At 39.6% G+C, this 8672-nt stretch overlaps 1 pseudogene; it reads right to left on the reverse strand.

Annotated features, from left to right (window-relative positions):
* Positions 1–2101: 2101 nt before the first annotated feature.
* Positions 2102–6258, reverse strand: LOC106158684 (chondroitin sulfate synthase 1 pseudogene; annotated as a pseudogene).
* Positions 6259–8672: the final 2414 nt, after the last annotated feature.

Here is an 8672-nt window from a genome sequence, read left to right on the forward strand (position 1 = left end):
ATAAAAAATTATGAAATTGATAATAAATCGAACAGCTGGGCAATTTGTATTGGCACCATCTTTTATTTACTTAACACTCCACTACACGTTTAGGTCCTAATTTCAGATGTAGAAGAAACTTCTTAATTAAATGTTTCAGATTTTAATCCTTTAAATAATCAGTTGAAAAGTTGAAAATTGACAAGGATCTACGACTCCTCCACCACTATGACAGGTTCTCACAACATTCCGGGGCCAGTTTTATCAGTAAGCTCTACCTTGTCTTTGACCACGACATTGAGAATATAGAACATTTTTGTTACATTGAAAAAAACACTGGACATGGTACAGAGTTGGGGTTCAGTAGCTGGGTTTTTCCTCGGTAAGAGAAGAAAGCACGTAGGGTTTTACTGTAACAGTGGGGATAGCGGGGATGGAACCTCACCTGGCCCTGCTTTTCGGTTTTAGCTGTCTGCAAATAATAATGATTCTTTTGGAAGCTGGAAAATTATTTCAGTTACTGGGAATAACCTTATTTATTTATTTATTTATTTATTTATTTATTTATTTATTGTATTAAGGTCTTAAACATGTTGTTTGTCTTAACAGAACAAAATTTTGGTATATGCCTATTAAAATTTAGGATGAACTCGTAACAGTCCACTAATCTAAAGGAGTTACATATAGGCTATTAATCTTAAACAAAATAAACTTCTCTCTTTACCCTAGACTTATGGCTTCTGTCCTAGGTGACCCGTGATGCACCCCACCAGGTGAATCACATCGCTCTCCACACCAGGAGTAATAACACAAATGTTGGCTTTGGTTATCTCTGTTTGCTGATGCTTTCTGACATTTATACGAGCAAGATGTAATAACACTTCATTTCTAAAAAAACACGATTCAGACACAAGAAGTTCAGAATTAATTATCAGAAGTATCTTGCAGCCCCTTAGAGATCGAAGACGGGTATTCAGAGGAAGAGTTTGCGAAAAAAAAAAGAAAAAAAGTTCATGTACCCTGGATGCTCTTCTTTATATTACTTTAATTCATTAACCGTAACCTCTTCATGTACTTAGCTTGGATGCTCTTCTTTATATTACTTTTATTTATTAACCGTAACCTCTTTTCGAATGATAAGAATAGAGGGGTTCTCTCGTTCTCTCAGAGCCACGTTAGAAAAGAAGAAACATTCATCCACCCCAAAAAAGGAATAAATTTTCCTCGTCTACTGTTTATATTTCATCCAGGTAATTTTGCCCCCCCCCCCCCCCCCCCCCCCCCCACCTTAACAAACTCCTGGATCTACCAATACTGAATTCAACACATCGTAGTTACGTACTGTATAGAGGATTTATATTAGCATCATTTGTTCTAAATACATTTTACCTGCCTTCTCACAATCGCTTGAAGTGCATGGGAACACATACTCATCAATCATCAAATGTTTACAGAAACCACAGGCGTTTTTTCCACGCCAACCAGAAGATTCAGGTCGAGATCACGTGAGGTAAATCTAGGACTGGAAATAAACTTCGTGACGTCACCAGACGACCGGAGGCAGGTCTTTCAAAATAACTTGGGTCCGACTATAAATCTCGAATTGTAGACCAAAGTATATATCTGATTTTGACCACGCTACTTCAATAGTAGGCAACTTCAATGTTGGTCTGAAATATTTGAGGTGACTTTCTTATCGTAAAAAACAGCCGTGTATTTCATTAAACTGGACAGCCACTAAAAATATATTAGGTCAAAGTGGGCTAAAATCTTGGGCTATAAGTTTAGACCAATTCTCGGACTTGTTGTTTTGTAAAACAGTCCCGAGAAGAATAAGAAACAACAAAGCACCATGACGGCCCGAGTAATGAATTAGAAGATAGGCGTTCGCCTGCCTCCGCTGCCTTGAGGAAGTAGGGTGATTTACGAGGGACCAGAATGCGCATATGTTCCACGAGGCAGTTATAGAGTGAAAGATGAAAAACTATATTATGGAAGTACTACTGTCAATAACGACGACCGTCTGTGTATTGCGCTTACAACATGCCTCTTTGAGCCGCTCTATACCACCGTTTTCTGAATAGAAAACCTTTTATACCGACATTGATATTCAAAGACAGTCTTATTTTAAACACCATTTTATTTAGTGTGTACGTGTTTATTTTAAACCGTTAAAAGTCATACACTGTGCCTATAATCTTCTCTTTTTAAAACCTTAACCATTCGACTGAACATAAATATAGATACATACATGTAAACAGGAATGCTTGAACAATGTGCAACGTCTTAGTATCAGACAATTAAAGAAGATAATTTTTAATATCCAAAACACCACCTAAAAAGTTTAATTAAAAGGAGAGAGTGTGCTTCTGTTATGAAGCTCATTGTTCATAAATAAATAAATAGAATCAAAATAGGAGATTAATATAAAATTTTAAAATGGTCCTGTTCGTTGACAAATGCCTGAATGCGGTTGTGATAAAATGTGACGTAAAACATTCAAGTCTCGTGTTGTTAAAAAACAGTATTCATAGTCAGCACACGATGAGATGGCTAAAATAATAGCAGCCTGGACAGCTGCTCTCTGTTTCATCATATGTACTGGCAGTTATTTAAAAAAACTAAAAACTAATTTTCCTTCTTTTGATTTTCAGATCCGATGCACGCCGCCTTCTGAATTTTTTAATTTTCCCGCTTATCGCATAACTTAATTGTTTTATTTATATGTGTTAGGAAACTCCGAGAGATTGAAGACGCATGTATCAAAAATGAACCATCTGGTAGGCCCTACTTTTAAAAAAAAGGAGAACCGTTATTTCCCCTGCTCTACTTGTGGTACTTTAGTCCTAACTTTATTGATGATATCATGGGTGTTATAAGCAATCTTCGCCAGTGTCTCCATGGAGGCCAAATTCGTCGCCTGAGAACCAAGGCACATCTTGTAACGAGCGGCATCTAGTGTCGTATCGCAGTAAACGGGGTGAAATACATGGATCAGACCCGGGTCGACGGCTCTGAAGATTGTCAAATTACTGCCAATGGCTTTGTCGAAAAGATCCACATCCTCCATTCCCCAGCCTCGTATTGATTTATCAAAACCGCCTAGTTTGATGAAGTCACTTTTGTACATGCTTACGATGCCATAACCAAAATGCCTCCATTGCCCCACAGCTTGAGTTATCAAAAATGGGTTCCTTATACAAGACTCATGTTTACACACCATAATTGGATCGTACTGACTAAAAACAATAGGAAAGTGAAGCTGCTGGCCGCGTATTGTGTTCTTGCGTATTCTGTGTAAAGCAGCCATGTTGAAAACGAGATCAACGTCGATGAAGAAGAGAAGCGCATGTGAGCTGTACAACATCGTGCCTTGTTCAAGCGCGACTCCTCGAGAGAAAACGTCGTCGTTGTGAATAACTCTGAGATCATACGAAGGATATTTCGTCTTTAATTTACTCATTACATCGTCAACTTCGCTCTGACTACCTTCATTTGGACTTACGAAGTTGATAACCACCAGTTTCACGTCCTCGCCATTTTGTAAACACGTGGTTTCAAAATTGGCCATGAAACGTTGGAAAACTTTGATCCTTCCAAAAAGTGGCAAAATAAAGTGGATTGTATTGCTGCTCTGATGCGTATGCTGATGACCCGATTCCTCGGCAGAAAAATACGTCAGACTGCCGACTTTGATTTGGTTCCACATTTTCTGAAACAATGTTTGTGATTTCGACGGCGGTGTAGCGTCTGTAGACGTTTCTATTTCACCTTCGTCGAGGAATTCCGTTTCAGTAAACATCTGCTGAACGTACGTGTGCTTTCGCACTCGAACAGCCGCATTTCCTTTTCTCTTATACTTCAATAACAAATCTAAAACATACTCCGCGCCGTGAAGGGGATTGCACCGTTGGTATCCATATAAAATCTCCTGGTATTGAAACGTGCTATCTCTCTTGTAATCATATTTATTCAAAGACAACATGATTTGCCTGATGACATCTCTTAAGCCCGACTTCTGAGCCCCGCTGAGGCCGACATTTGGATTGGAGTTGGCGGGAGAGTTCATTGTTCGACCAGATTCTTGTTGACTTTTTGATAAAAATTCCCAGATTAAGGCTTCCTCGCTTTTCTTCGGCCTGAATTTAACAAGGGAAGGCGGCAGAGCATATTTGTTGGAGTTTATCTGTATTCTAGGGTTAATAACGTGCGACATCCGTCTGACTTCTCTCTGTAACAAAAGTAATTTGTGTCTGAGTTCGGATAGAGTCGCTGATTCCACAAAACTGTGCAAGCGATACAAATACGGCGGTTCCTTTAGGGGATGCAAAGTAATGGCGCGCGAGATCCAATTTGTTCGCAGATCATGCGTGAAAGGTCCCGTCTTATCTTCGTAGTTTTGATGGAACAACGTGGCCGTGTCGTAAGCCCACGTGCACGGTATTTTAACGAAGGTTTGCACGCAACGGCCCAACTCGAGGTCGTCCCAGTTGGTGTAGATGTTCTTGATGCAGAATGAGATGTGTGGTACAAGACGGCGTAGTGTTTCACGACTCATTAGTACCCCGGGTCCTCCCATGCAGAAGTTCTGCAATGGGCTCAGGTTCAATTTCCCAATTTCCTCCTTTTTTCCCTGCCCCGGCTGCCCTATGAATTGAGGCTTGGAGCTATTGACTGAGCGCAAGAAATTGGCGAGTTTGTCTCCTTTTACGTAAACATCATCATCAGCTCTCATGAACCACTCGTATTTGTCGATGTAATGATCGTGCATGTACTTCAACATCAAGAATGCCTTTTTCATGGGAGGGTATTCGTCGTCCACGCCCGGTAAACTGACAATAGGAATGTTATAATTACTATGAGAATGTTCGCTTGAAAAGTACATGATCTTCCCGGGTACGGTGTGTGCCCAAGTTCTATGCACGGCTACAACTCGGGTGTCCAAATACTTTTTGGCAGTCATAACACCTACGAACAGTGTAGCTTTCTCATCCGCTTTTTTCCGGTGATTAATCAAACCGCGTTGCTGTATCGGTGCTCCGTTTGCCATCACGGCTTTACAATGGCTCTCCTGTTGTTGCTGCTGTTGCTGAATGGACACAACAAAAAGATAACCGATTAAAAAACCAGCGAGGGCCCCGATAGCGGTCTGCCAGATTTTACCACAATGTCTGTTCGCGCGTTGCCCCATAGTAGAGAATATGATGGTATCGTCTGTTAGCAATTACTTCCAACACTTTGCACTACATGGTGTGTTTTTTCTCTCTCTCTCTTCAATGATTCAGTATATTACGCAAACAACGAGGCAGATAGGCCTACTTCTAATTGGTGTCCAACTCGTTGCATTACAGGCCTACGTGTCATCTTCTCATGTCCATACCCTTGGCTATCATATCTCATGATCTTTATCCAACCTAATTCTATCCGATAAAACCATGAAACATATTGATATTTCCCGTGGATAAGATATCAACGTCACTGACCGAACGGCGTGTAAGAATAGATCGTCCTTGCTAACGTTTATCTCTTCGTAGGTTATTGTACACGTTGTAATAACAATAAATATGGCCTGCGTATATATTATTCCTGCTGACGGGGGATTCTCCAGATGTTTCCTGGCCAGAGACAGTTATAACCTGGTTCGTTTGTTACTGCTTATACGTCACTCCCTTGAGTTCCGCTCACTTTTCAGTTAATCCCTTCGGTGAAATATTCACAGCTCGTTAAAAAAAAACGCGTTTCTCTCATTGAGTATAGTAGTAAGTGTCAGTCTTGCTTTCAACGAAGCCCTGATACAAATCCACAGGAAGAAATTGCTCTGTTTGGTAAATAAATTTGCACCCAGTCTTGTGTTTTCCTACCCTGATTTACACTATATAGAGTAGGAGCCTGAACTGGCAAATACCGCTCAACGCTAAGATGTGAAAGTTTCAGTGGGCAACTGGCCAGACTTGTTGATCATTCCCTTTAGATAGTTCGTCGGTAACTTCCATATCCGTCTGTAGGTGTCCATAATAAGCTAACAGCACCACTTAGATAGTTCTATCTCTGCGCAGAAGGGGGAAATGCTGACCCCTTTGCTCTGGAAATCTGGAACGCTGGAGAGTCTGTTAACTGATATTCATCGCCACAGCGGGTCGGGTCCTTAACGAACAACACGTGTTTGGTCAGTAAGTGGGCTGATTGACCGGCCGGCGTATCAAGGCAACAGAGAAGCTGTAGAGTTACCCGGGTTGATCAGTACTTACTACACAAGCGTGGCGTGACAAAAACACCCGTGCTCCGACTGTAGCGCGCAAGCGCGCTGATTGCAAAAGAAACCTGCCGACTTCCGACTTGATAAGTGATCCTGGTCATCTTAAAATCAGTAAAATACGATATATTGTATTCAAGAATATCTGTAGAAATCAGAATTTTATAAAGGATGGGTTGCTTTGTGAGACTACATCTTTTAGGGCGAGATAACAAAGTTTTCATTCTTGGTCCTGGCAAACTACCGGAAAAACGCCTTTAACAAAGTAATTCAGTTCACTAATAATTCATTTCGCCAAGTGGTTTGGCCGTTTGAATAGCGGCTCAGAAACAAAGGGATCTTTTATTCTCAATTTCATCAGTGTTAAAATTCATATGGCTTGGTTCACACAGCGGCTTGTTTGCTTACCCACATTACGATCTCAGAGAGCTATTGGGGGGGGGGGGGTGACAGGTTAATTTTTTATCAAAACTGTGCTTGTAAAAGTGATAAAAACTGGGTAGAATATTTTACCTTCCGTATAAACGTATATAGAGATGATTTTCCCTTTTACCTTCAGTGCAGTAACCCAGCCTGCCTGAGCATAATGTTTTTATGATTTGTTTTTAGAAGCCTTTCATTAGTAGTATTTATTTCACAGATAAACAATTTATAACACTATATACTAGTATATATAATGTGCGAGCAGAGCAAATTCTTCTCAGAAATAGTGGATCTGGAAAGATGGCTTTATTTACACTAGGAAAATATAATATTAAACTGTAATAAATATTTAGAAAATGTAACAAGCAGTATTAATACATGAACATTTATATAACAAAAATTGCCATTCTTAACTAATTTTAACAATACTTAGTCTATTTTTTGAAGTCTGTATAACTCGTGAGCCGTCTTACGTACAAGTAGCAGATCTTCTGCTCCCCAAAAGCCCATAAAGATTCAAAATTCATATTTATGAATAGCCAATATAAACTGTACTACATGACATAAACAGGTTATCAAAGAATGTGAAGTGCATGCATAAATTTGAATCCCTACTGGATTTTGAAAATCTACAATGAGTTTTTTTTTTACAATCTACATCACCAACCAACCCCCCTGCTTCATGCACGTAGGGCCTACTCAGTGAACTCGAAGTAAATACAAAATACCATACAATATGATACGATAAGATGCGACAATACAATACAATACAATACAATTAAATACAATACAATGCAATGCAGTGCAGTGCAGTACAGTACAATACAATACAATGCAATACAATACAATACAATACAATGCAATACAATACATAGTGAAAATGAAATGTCTTGTTTGGGTAAATCTCAGTTTTAAAAAAAATCACATCCCAGATGTCAAAATATCAAGACGCGAAACACCAAGCGCAGCAGTAATATTTGCTCAGCGGAATTTCACACCTCCTCGTAAGACGGCCGCCACACTCTATTTGTTGAATAAGGCAGCACACTCGCCAGCAAATGTTATCCAAATAAAACAAATGCTTGCATATTTGCGAGTTGAGGTGATATATTTAGTCTAAGGTTTAGTAGGCCAATTAATGGTCTTTAAAGCGGTGGCATTTTGTTAAGAGCTTGAACGCTGAATTACACCACGCTTTGGCCTAGCTATAGGCGAACAACGCCTGGCGGATGCCACTGTAGTTTAAGTCAGTTGTCTGGGTGATTAAGCAAATAATTAAGTAATGCACTGGCAGGGATTTGCTGAGGGGGTGGGGGTGAGGGTGGGGGTGGGGGTGAGGGAGTGGGCATTGAATTTTTTTAATAATAATATAATATAGCAAACGATTCAGCCTGGTTTCCCTCGTTATACCCGTTTCTTTGCTTTCTTCTTTCTTTTTTCCTTTTTGGTGTGTTTATGTCTTTGTGTGTGTGTGTGTGTGTGTGTGTGTGTGCGTGTTGGGGGGGGGGGGAGAGAAGCAGCTTTTACCACCAAAACTTACGGAGCCCCCTCCCCCTTTTTCCTACATTGAAGTAGTCTGAATGGTTTTGACAATACCGAAACAAAGCTGTCTTGGTGGATAGGGCTGTCCTCTCGCGTCATCACAGCCTTGGAATCATAAACTCCTAAACAACATCTTAGATATTTATACAAAATAATCAGGTATCTTTTGAAAGGGCTTGGTGTCTGTGTTTTGTTACGCAAGTTGTGCTTATACCATAGCAGAGATAGTAACTAGAAATAACAACTTTTCTTTATCTAATTCTCCGCTGACTTCGTGTCCAAATACTGATCACTCCAAAAAATTAAATCTATATATATATATATATATATATATATATATATATATATATATATATATATATATATATATATATATATATAGAGAGAGAGAGAGAGAGAGAGAGAGAGAGAGAGAGAGAGAGAGAGAGAGAAATATTAGTATTCGTTACTGTGTGTGATGTGATTTGATGAAAGA

This window comes from Lingula anatina, chromosome 6, assembly GCF_051362555.1.
Source record: "Lingula anatina isolate TDL-2025a chromosome 6, LinAna3.0, whole genome shotgun sequence".
In the NCBI taxonomy this organism is placed as follows: Eukaryota; Metazoa; Brachiopoda; class Lingulata; order Lingulida; family Lingulidae; genus Lingula; species Lingula anatina.